Below are 12,752 nucleotides of genomic sequence, written 5' to 3' on the forward strand. Positions count from 1 at the left end.
CAAGCTGAGGACCACCTCCGGGATTTTCTCGCTGCGTTGAAGATTTATAGGTGGCCTTCAGCTGTTGTCTACTCGTTGGTCCGGTTGTTGTTTTTTTGACATATTCCCCATTTCAATTCTTAGTTTTATGAAGATTACTTGTACAACCTTGTAGCATACATCTAGAAAGCCCGAGTTGTATCCTAAAAAACAATATAAAATCAAGGACCCATCTTTTCGTAAATAATTAATTCACCATCTGTTTATATTTTTTCTTGTGCTAGTTTACTTGACCCACATGTTTTTCTATACGTCGAAATTTAAATTATTATGGATTTTGTATTTAATGTTATTAGGAATTATATTTTATTAAATGCATCTTATCATCCATGGATCACACAAACAATGTCATAAAACAGGTTCTAAATGGTCATCACTATCGACATTTTCTTTGTTTGAATTACTTTCTGCTATATCCGCCTCTGCGTAATGAACTTCCACTTCCGGAATAGTATGGTAGTGCTGTTCAGGTACATGTACCAGATAACCTTGGTAATCAAAAGTATCTTCTGATGTATTCATTTTCCTTTCGTGAGAAATTATTCTCGGTTGTGAAATGTTATCTGATAATTCTTTATTTTCCGAATCATGTACCTCGTCGTTAGTATCTACTTTTCCGGTATAATTTGAAAATTCTGTACCAGGTAACCTTTCATTTACTTTCTTCAACTTTTCTTGATAAATTCGGATTCTGTAAAATTATGTTTGTAATCAGTAATTTCCTAAAAAAAACAGATGCGGATGTTGAAAATAGATATGGTATTTTTTTGTTTAGTCAAAAGAATTAACTTAGAAAAGGTGAAATTATATATAAATATACTAAATAAATAAATGATTTGGAAAATACATTGAAGGTATAAAAAGTCATGAGAATTCCGAATGCAATTAGGTTATATCCGGGCACTCTGGTTCTAAACCTTGGTTCAGTCTGGGTTTTCTGGTTCTGAACCTTGGTTCTTTGGTTCGAAACCATGGTAACTGGTTCAACATCCGGGTTGTTTGGTAAAGGCAACCCAACTACTTGGTTCCATCTGGGTTCTATTCTAGATCATTCTAATGTTCCCGTTGAACATAACAGAAGATAACCACAAGTCTCCGAATAAAAAGATAAAGTAGGTCAAAGACGCCAAAATTATTTTATAACATTAAACATTTTAGCATCGACGGTAAAGGAAGCTATAAGGTATTTATCTACTCATTTTAATTATTTTGATAAGGAAAAGTCGTTTTGTTTTTTGTTCTCCTTTACTCATCCCTTATTTACGTAAATATGTCTAGACAGTGGCGGATCCAGAACTTTTCCTAAGGGAGGCCCGCTCCAGTCATGCTTCAATGATTCCCTATATAATCAACCAAAATTTTCCCACGAAAGGGGCAAGGCAGCCCCCCCCCCCTTGATCCGCCTTTGCTAGAAGTTTTAAAACCACCCAATTAGGACATGTTGTTTATATGGCTAACGATATGTTCATCTAGACACTTGACCAGTTGACGACTTGCATATATATTTGATTGCACATTTATTATCAAGTTCGACTGAATTTTATTTAATGGCTTTTTAATAATGTCAGATTTGAAAGAAATACATGTGAAGTATATGTAACAAATCTTTTTGTTAAAACAGAATGTTAAAAGACATATAAAGGAAAGTGATGATCAATAAGTTGGTAAGCTTTAATAAGTTGGAAAAAAAGTTATAAAATATAATAAAATGTATAATTATGTACAATAAATTTGTCAAACTTGATACTCATTCAGTCATTGATAAGGGCATGCATATAATCATTCGGCCAAAAATAAAGAAATCAAAATTAAGATTAATTATTTTTATAATAAAATTATGTGTACATGTATTAATGACAGTGCTAGTGGGATGTGTATCACCAGCACAATTGTCAGAACTTCTGTGTTGGCGCCAAGATTTAGGGGCATAAAGAGTTACACTAGTCCGTCTGTCCCGAACGTCCTATAAAAACGGTATCCGCTCTCCTAATTTTAGTTTACCTCAACCAAATACTACAAAACTTATACACACTATATAAAAGAAGCTGGTGCATGAGTGCCAATGAGAACTCTCCACAAGAGACTAAATGACACAGAAAATAACAATTATACAATGTAGCCTAGGTCACCACACGGTCTTCAACAATGAGCAAGGTTCATACCGCAAAGTCAGCTATTAAAGGCCCCGAGATGACACTGTAAAACAATTCAAACGAGAAAACAAACGGTCTAATTTATGTACAAAAAATAAACGAAAACTAAATGGGCATATAAAATAAGGCGGGGTTAAACATGTAAGCGGGATCCCAACCCGCCCCCTTATGTGGCATGAGTGCCAAGGAGAACTCTCCACAAAAGACCAGATGACACAAAAACTAACAACTATAGGTCATATACAGCTTTCAACAATGAGCAAAGTCAATACCGCATATAGTCAGCAATAAAAGGCACTGAAATGACATTGTAAAACAATATTCAAACGAGAAAATAAACGAACAAATTTATGTACAAAAAATGAACGAAAAACAAGTATGTAACAAATAAAAAACGACATTCATTGAATTACAGGCTCCTGACTTACCAGGCACATACATACCGAATAAGGCGCGGTTGAAAATGTAAGCGGGATCCCCACCTCAACACAAAATCAAATTTTAAATTTTTAAGTGTCACTTTTACCGTTCAAGAGTTATCATGTCCCTTTAAATACATAAGAAGTGCTGACTCTTTGTTTCCTTTCTCTTAAATAAGTCCCACTCAATCAAATGTTAGGAACCTTATTCGCGATTCACATTACCCCATAACACAGATCTATTAAGTTCGATATTGGGTCCCGATGGCGTCACTGTTCATGAGTTTTTAGATGTAAAAAGTTGTGGTACGAGTACCAATGATACAAATGTCAACCCGGAGCCTTGAGTTAGGAAAACTGCTAAATCTATTTTTTCCGTTCTTTAACTTTTATTTGCCCCAACCAAATGTTTTGAAACTTATTCACAATGCTTATGATCACAAAACGGTCAAAATTACGCGAATCCTGCATCTATATGTGGAAGTTTACTCATTTTTTTCACAAGCAGGGGCATCTGTGGTTAATAGACATATTCTACATTTATTTCAGTAATCAGCTTATTTACTTCCATTAGATTCTTCTTTAAATAGACTTAACTTGCACATTTTTTTTCAGGATCTCGGTGCAGTTTGGTAACAGACAGTGATATTTCAAGTTAAATGTGACCAACTTAACAAAGTGTTTCACTAGATTGAGCTCTCTGTCTAAGTGTACTTTATAGGTTCTTAGCATTGAGTTCAGTTTATTGATATGCGTATACCTTCTGTGTGAATTTTTATGATGTAAAAGCAGACTATCCATACCTACATGTCCATGAAATGAAATCTAAGGTAAAATGATTGAAACATTTTGCATTATCTATCACAACTGGCAGCACACGATGCTACTGAATCAGTAAATTTTCTTACTTGATATTCACGGAAATTACAGGATTTCGTTTCATCTGAACCAAACATTCTTAAAAATTGAGAATGGAAATGTGGAATGTGTAAAAGAGACAGTAACCATGTCAAAAGAGCAGAAAGCAGTCAAAGGCCACTAATGCGTCCTCATAGCTGACTATGCGGTATGGGCTTTGCTCATTTTTGAAGGCCGTACGGTGACCTATAGTTGTCAATGTCTGTGTCATTTTGGTCTTTTGTGGATAGTTGTCTCATTGGCAATCATACCACATCTTCTTTTTTTTATATCTTCAACAAAGCGAGAAAATCCCTCGCCCAGAGGCGGGCTTCAGATGGCCCTTAAACTTACAATTAAAAACATACAAGACTAACAAAAACCAGAGACTCCTGACTTCACGTCAAGGTAGTCATACCAAGAGACACATCCAATATGCAAAGGTCAAGAGTCAAAAAGTCATAGTCTGGTCAAAAAAACACACAAAGCGGATTTTGAGAAAAGGGTCATCGTGGTACACAAAACTAACAATATATCTATATATCTAATATATCTAAGAAGATGTGATACGAGTACCAATCATACAGTTATTTCTCCATTTAATTCAAACAAAAAAGACAAGTTTTCCCTTAAGGTCAAGCTCACATGAAGTTTCTCGTGCCAATAGACTCATCATCTTATGACAATACATCTACATGCCACATATTCAGAAGCAAGGTCAATTGAAAATTATATTTTGAGGTATCCCGAGGAACACACTGCAACATGATGACACACTCAACGTGCATACATGTAGGTCAGGAGTGAAAAAGTCAAAGTCTGATCAAATGTTCCATGTAACAAAATACACACAGCAGTCTTGCACGAAAGCTCATCATGGTTCACGTAACAATGTCTTATGTCATAATGCACTACACATGCAAAATATAGAAAACCTAGGGCTGAGACAGAAACACAAGACATATAACTAAACTCAATTGAATGGTACTTGTATTGCAGGTCACTACAATTGCAAAAAAAAGATTCTTTGCAACGATTATCTTACCACATATAATTGAGAATCGAGTCGTGCAGTTACATGGAGCTTTAAATACGTTTTTAAACCAGGCAAAGTCGCTCTCTATATATATATTCCGTATGTGAGGACATTCTAGATTTTAGATTATAAACGATTAATAAGATGCCGTTTTTATATATTAACACAAAACCCCGTGTGGATAGACTTGTTTTAACATTGATAAAAATCGCCATGAACTTTTAATTATAACATACAACTAGTTATAAATGAAAAAACATATCGTTTCTTTACATAATAAGTTATATGTGGGATTGCTTACTCGATATTTACCTCGTTTGTACACTTTGGAACTTCCTCGTTTGAAATGTCAAGTTTGAACTTCGAAATGTCAAGTTGGATGTGTGAAAATTCAACTTGAAAGAAAAACATGTCAAATGTTTTGCTTTAGGTCGTTTTTAGATTTTTTGAAATGGCATTGTCAGTTTGTTTTTATACTTGCTCATTTTCTTTGGTATCTTTCATCACACTGAGAAGTGTAAAATGTCACCTCGGAAAGAAACACAAAGCAACACGCACAGTAAAACTAAGTTAAAGAAAAGTCAGAGTCCGATGACATATATGTAACAAAAGAAACTAAGCAAAATGACAATGATACATAAATTAAAAAAAATGACAACTAGAATTCGCTGACATGTCAGCTCCAGAACTAAATTAAACTGAAGCATATAACAAAATTTATAAAACATAGGCAATAGAGATGAATTTAGCAGTATTCTGTACAGTTTATGAAAATTAAATGACATTGGTTTTAAAATTAGAAAAAAATTAGAACGTTTTTGTATCTTGTTCTACCCATTAAAGAATGAACTTTTATACATTTACCATACGCGAATTTAAATGACAGTTTAACTAGTGTCAGATTTTCTACTTGAAACTCGTGATCATAAAAATATTACACTTTAATTCATTTACTGCTACTGAATGATACAACCAAGTACAAAAGAAGAAAATAAATGCATTACCTTTTCGAAATAAGACTATACAGTTGTTGATTACATGTAGATAAAAAAAAATGTCGTGTTCTTTTTAATTACAAATTTTTATTAATATGTAGTTTCAGATTCGACAATGATTCTAATCTTATGTTTTAATTTCTCTCAAAAATTGTCAGAATAGAAGACACCCTAAAACATGTGCACCATATATAGATATAAAATTGAATGCAGAGGTCGAATATTGTACCTTTTTATCATATAATTCTGAGATAATTTTAGGATGGGACTCGTTTTTTTTTTTTGCTCAACCATACGTGTCTATGAAGTTTTTGTTTGGACGGACGTTTTATTTTTGTCCTCTTTCTGTATCTTCTTACATTCATTTTTTAAACATAAAATTTTTGCTTAAACGTTCAATTGCTTATTTATACATTTTGTTGTACCTAATACTCAGCTTTATGTTGATATGTAAAGTATACCAACTTTCTTAATCAACACATACATTCACATCGCTACCTAGGAGTTTATGTTATTGTGGTTTTTTTTATGTATTTAACTTCAGTGTTTCAAAAAGAAAGTGCGGAGTAATTACTGGTTTCATATTAAACAAATTTGGTACCAATCAATGCAAAAGTGTCACAGGTTTGTTTTGTTTTTTTGTTTATATTTTTGTTGTGAAGGGTTTTTCTCTCCATCTAGTACAAATAAGTATGACGGCTTGAAAGGCTATGATATTATACTAACCTGTAAAGACATCAAAACGGTTTGAACTACCTCTCCACCATGTCTGAAATTGATGTTATTCTAACAAAAGGGTGCTCAAATTTCTAATTGGAGTCATTCTGATTTTTCTTTGAAGTTTTGAAATAGCATACATATACCTAATTTAACTCAATACAAACCATATTAGGTCGTTTGGTGGTGTGCCATACTTTTTTGGAGGAGAAAAGTAGATATCTCTAATAAATGATATTTTTATATAGCACTCCACTAGAGTCAAATTTCTTGTTTTCATATCTGCAAATTTGAGACAAACATATAGTTTCTAGGGCGGATTAAAAAAATAATATGAAAACCACAGAAAAAGTCTACAACCATCTTTTTCTTTTAACTTTGACCACCACCCTTAATCTCAATTCAATAATAATTGCCCAATAAAGGAAAACATATACGATTGATCTTAATATTTTGTAATTAAGGAAGAGACGGACAGGAATCACATGACCTTTTAGCATGTACGTTTTGCGTAATTAAAATTGGGTCTACTTCTTTTTTTTTTACACAATCGGTAGAAAAGGTAAACAAACAAAATAACAGACGACTACTTCACCTTCCTGTTCGCGGTTGCTTTATTGAAAATTATTGATTCAAAAAGTCTACAAGGATGAACTCTTTGAACGATAGAGGAACATTTATTCCATGGAGAGGCCATGATTGCGGTATGAGGGGGGCATTGCTGTTTGAACCGAAAATAAATCAAGAGACACCGGTACAAGATATTTTTGAAAATTATACAAATGTGCTAGATAAAAAAGTTTAAAATGGAAATACATGTAACATTAAATGCAAAATGGCAGTTAGGATTTCTAAACAGCTAAAATGTGACACAAATCAACTAATAATTCAAGAGACACCGGTACAAAATATTCTGGAAAATTATACAAATGTGCTAGATAACAAAAGTTTAAAATAGAAATACATGTGACATTAAATGCAAAATGGCAGTTAGGATTTCTAAACAGCTAAAATGTGACACAAATCAACTAATAATTCAAGAGACACCGGTACAAGATATTCTGGAAAATTATACAAATGTGCTAGATAAAAAAGTTTAAAATGGAAATACATGTAACATTTAATGCAAAATGGCAGTTAGGATTTCTAAACAGCTAAAATGTGACACAAATCAACTAATAATTCAAGAGACACCGGTACAAGATATTCTGGAAAATTATACAAATGTGCTAGATAAAAAAGTTTAAAATGGAAATACACGTAACATTAAATGCAAAATGGCAGTTAGGATTTCTAAACAGCTAAAATGTGACACAAATCAACTAATAATTCAAGAGACACTGGTACAAGATATTCTGGAAAATTATACAAATGTGCTAGATAAAAAAGTTTAAAATGGAAATACATGTAACATTAACTGCAAAATGCATATGGCAGTTAGGATTTCTAAACAGCTAAAATGTGACACAAATCAACTAATAATTCAAGAGACACCGGTACAAGATATTCTGGAAAATTATACAAATGTGCTAGATAAAAAAGTTTAAAATGGAAATACATGAAACATTAAATGCAAAATGGCAGTTAGGATTTGTAAACAGCTAAAATTAACGCAATTCAACATTGTATGGTGGAACACTCGTTAAATTGTCGGATTGTCAAAGTTCTTTCGGACTTTGAACCATACTTTATCAAACATATTGTTATCATATAAAAATACCAAATATAGTAATGTAATAAAATAGTTTATATAATGCTGGACTCAAAGAATCAATTTGAAAAGGAACTAAATGTTTTTTTTAAAAAGTGAAAAAAATTAAGACATCCTTTTTTTCCCCTTTGGTAATGAATCATGCTACACAAATAAATGAGTCTATTATTATCATGTCTTTTCTTGTGACTGCTGCTATCATATGATATTCTAGAATACTTAAAAATGTATAAGCTGATATCTGATTTTCATGAACAAAACAACAGGACCATAAAAACGACACAAAAAGACTAAATTCTTAGCAACATTAATCCCAGGAAAACTGGAGGTTAATTATGATGTCCCATAGGAGTAAGCATTTCATTCTCTACTTGTGCTATCAGTCGTATTACTCTCGTTGTAATGCGTTGAAATTTTTGTCTGGTGATTATGTATCACAAAAAGCAGATAGCGAATTACTTTGTTTAATACAAGTATAGACATTCAAATAATATAGTGAACTCACATTATAGCTTTCATAACAGGAATCACTTCATTAACTGATAAATAAAGGCACTTACAATCTTAGGAAATAAAAGTAAACATTTACATTTTATTGGTCAAAATTTAATTTATTTCGATTCACTTAGAACCTGGCGGAAATATGCTTCGTTTATTTTAATTTCGTTTTAATTACCAATTGCAAATCCATGGATGAAACATTATTAGGTTCAGATGTACTTGATTGATTGTGTAAAATGATAGCAAACATAGGTTCAAGATGCCCAACCGTGGCTTATATCGATATTTTTGGTGTTTGCCCAAGTGGTTTCACCTTAACGTATCTGTTACGATATATCCATATTGTCAAACCTAGGCTCAAATATAAATTTCCCCGCTGAATGTCGAAGGCTGTTATTTATGAATTAACCTTAATAAGTAATACTTACAGACAGATAAGGATGAATTGGTTTATTTTTTAAAAACAAAGGGTACATGAAAGAGTAGATAATAGATATAAGAACATGTGATATGAGTGCCAATGATACAACTCTCCATCCAAATCATAATTGTAAAAGTAAAGCATTATAGGTCAAAGTACGGTCTTGGTCTTGGCTTCACCGAAAATCAAGCTATAAAGGGCCCCAAAGATGATTAGTGTAAAACCATTCGAACAGGAAACTAAAGTTCTTATCTATAAAGGAAAAAAACAGAAACGAGAAATATTTGTGAATAACATCAACAAACGACAACCACTGAACATCAGGATAAAGTTATATACAGATTATTATTTTCACACCTTTCATTAAGTGCAGTATGTACACACCAAAAATAAGTATATGGCATTTTTACATCATTACAACCTTTACACTGTTATTGTCAAGCAGTTTCAAATCTGAGTGGTCTTTTCAATTTGATTACATCCAACTGATTTTTTATAAGGTCTTATAGAATACTTGAACAAATTAAACTTCTAAAAATACCCAAAACATATTTTCTTGACAGATTTTTTAATTCAAATGTGTAAAACGAAATACTGCAGAAATCTTGAAATACACACTTTCTTCTTCATGATAAGTGTTCACTAACACTTCTATTTACATTCCTCATACATTTGATTCTTACAACTGATATAATACTGGATGCATTCTTGTTTCATTCTAGGTTCATATAGGGTGGCTATCAGTTAGAATTATAGAATTATTTTAATTTTTATTTTAATGGTGGCCTGGAAAATAACCACATCATCGTTTCCCATTTAATAAGACAAATGCAAATCAAAAAGATCCAGAAACAAATCACATATAGAAGAAGCATCAACATGACAAGACGTAGTAAAAAAGTAATGAACTAAATATATATGTATTTATAAAGGTTAACCGAAAACACGTGTATTGTTTACGTGAAGCACGCGTGTTCAATTCAAAAACATGTTTATCTTTAATTTGATTAGACAAACAGGAATGTTTTACCTGTTTGTGTAAAATAAATCATGATAACGTCATGCTAAAATTTAACGTCATATGAAATGAGTGACCGGTGAAAAATAATGTTTATTCAATTATTGAACCAATGCATGTATTTATCATAAACTTGGTCCTATGTGCACGATTTTATCATGTTTTACGTAAATATAATTAATTATTTGTCGTGTTTTGAAGCCGAAGTTTACCGATTGTCACCTTATAGTAAACAATCAACAAAGAATGTTGGATATTGAGCACGTGTATAACAAGTACAATAAGATAAGGTTATTTAAATGAGAGATCCATGAGTATTGCTATCACCGGATTTTTACGAGACGGGTCACACTGCGATTACTTTGCATACTGAAAATATGTCGGCGAATTGTTTATTGGAATTCGAAGCAAGCAATTTAAAAAAAAACTCTTCAGAAAAAAGTATATCTACATAGGTTTTATAATGAAAACTTTCCACTAAAACATATGCATCTTTTTTTTTTTAATTTGAGGTTCCATTAGCGCTTAATTATAGTATTATATATAATAAAGAATTGTCATTCAAAGGTTCGCCTTTCCTTCAGTACAGTATCGTTTACCATCCAATTAGAGGAAATTACATATGTAATATAGTGAATAGTATATATGATCTGTATAAATGTAAAAATTTTGTTCCTCAAATTATAGAATACTTTTCTTATATAGACTGTCATTAGATGTTATTGCATCGGTCGATGAGAGCAAATTGGACATTTGCGTTTTAATTGTAATAAAAAAAAAACTCCTGTGCTGTCGGGTCGAGCTGTTAAACAAATAACGGCGTTAAAATCTCCTTTTAAATATAAATTTGAAGTATTGAAAAAAAACATAAATGACGTTGTTCGTAAACATAACGTTAGGAAACTCGAATATAACGTCAAATATATGAAATTCGATATAAGTCTGCAATTTTAGTGCAATAATTTTTGAAATTTACATTAACCATTGATTTCATCAAACAGATATTTGAAAACTATATGTTATAGACATTATTGTGAATACTTTTTGACACATTTTCATTGTTCAGTAGGAAGGGGACAACATGGACAATACTATAATTTTATCGGATGAACTGTATCTTATTAAAAAAACCAATTAAATCCTGTAGAACTGCAAAAGAAGTTATACTGAACTAAAATAGGAAAATTAAAGAAGAACAGTACTGTAGTTGAAGAGTTCCAAAATCAATTTGTTATTTGACAGTCGCAAAAGCATTTATAATGGCGACGCTTTGTGGAGATCATAAAACGGAATTTATGATGGTAAAATCAAATTGGAGGATGACAACTCATCAACTACATTACGTTTTTTTTTTTTCATGCATTACAAAGAGAAAAAAATACGTTCGAACTTGTAAAAATGTATAAATTTGAAAAAAAATAAAATTCCGCGAAACTTCATGTATGTTTTTTGGCGCTAAGATGTGATGGATAACACCGCAGTCCCATTAGGCCACCATCGCACTACGATCTGTGAAAAAAATGCAAATTTTGGTGATCGTAGTACGATCGGGTAGATCGCAGTAAGATCGTATCACGGTCGTGGTGAGGTCTCCAAGATCGTGATGAGCGTGGCCAACTTTGAACATGTTCAAAACAATCGTGGTGCGATCGTGGCGTAATAAGGCCATAGAAGAAGCGTAGTGAGAGCGCACTAAGATCGTGGTAAGATCGCAAAGGTCGCTGTACCATCGTAGCGAGAGGGTAGCAAAAGCGTGATTTTATTCGGAAATACTGCGCTACGATCTTAACGTGACGTTATAACGACCTGACTACGACCATCACGTTCTCACCGCGACGTTATTACGACCTGACTACGACCATCACGTTCTCACCAAGACTCAACTACGCTTCCATTACGACTATACCACATTTGTTCACGACCATAGTACGATTCTAGCACGCCCTTATCGTCCTCATCATGATCTTCTTACTACCTGACTACGTTCATACTACGACCATCAATTTCATTGCCATTTTTACATAAAATATATAAAAATGCTCCTTAAATTTTGTTTCCATTTGCTCTAACGGCTCAACCATGCTTCTCGTTCATATATAAATCAGACCGTTGTTTTTCACGTTTAAATGGTTTTACACTATGTTGTTTTGGGTCCTTTATAGTTTGCTGTTCGGTGTGAGCCAAGGCTTCGTGTTGAAGGCCGTACCTTGAACTATAATGGTTTATTTTTATAAGATGTTACTTGGATTGAGAGTTGTCTCATTAGCACTCATACCACATCTTCCAGTATCTATTGACACATCTGTGTCATCTTTGTTATCGTTCATGAAAATCATTTGAGCTTTATGGACCAGCAATAGGTTGTAATTTAGGTTAGATTCGTCGGTCCGATATATCTGTTTGATCATAATTCCTAATTATCAGAGCTCATTCTGCCTCTACAACTGATTCAACCCCTACAACCACGCCCACGTGTTGTAGTAGATTTGGGTGGCATGGAAGGAATGGAACTGTATTGATATGGAACATGGTATTGACGTTACTGCTGAGAACGTAGAAAGATCGCGGTATGAACGTAGTGTACTAATAATCGTTGTAAGAACTATTATAATCGCAGTAGTAGCGTGGTAAGATCGTGTTGCAATCGGATAACTCGCGGTTTGGTCGTAGTAAAAACGTCAAGAGCGTAGAAAGATCTTGATAAGCGTAGTGAGGTCGCAGAATAAGCGCTTGAGCACGTGGTATAATCGTAGCGGGATCGTTGTAAAAGCGTAATGAGGACATAGTAGCATCGTGAAAGCAACGACAATTTACATTTTCATGCCGCTCATACTGCGACCTCACC

The sequence above is a fragment of the Mytilus edulis genome, chromosome 9, assembly GCF_963676685.1.
Source record: "Mytilus edulis chromosome 9, xbMytEdul2.2, whole genome shotgun sequence".
Lineage (NCBI taxonomy): Eukaryota > Metazoa > Mollusca > Bivalvia > Mytilida > Mytilidae > Mytilus > Mytilus edulis.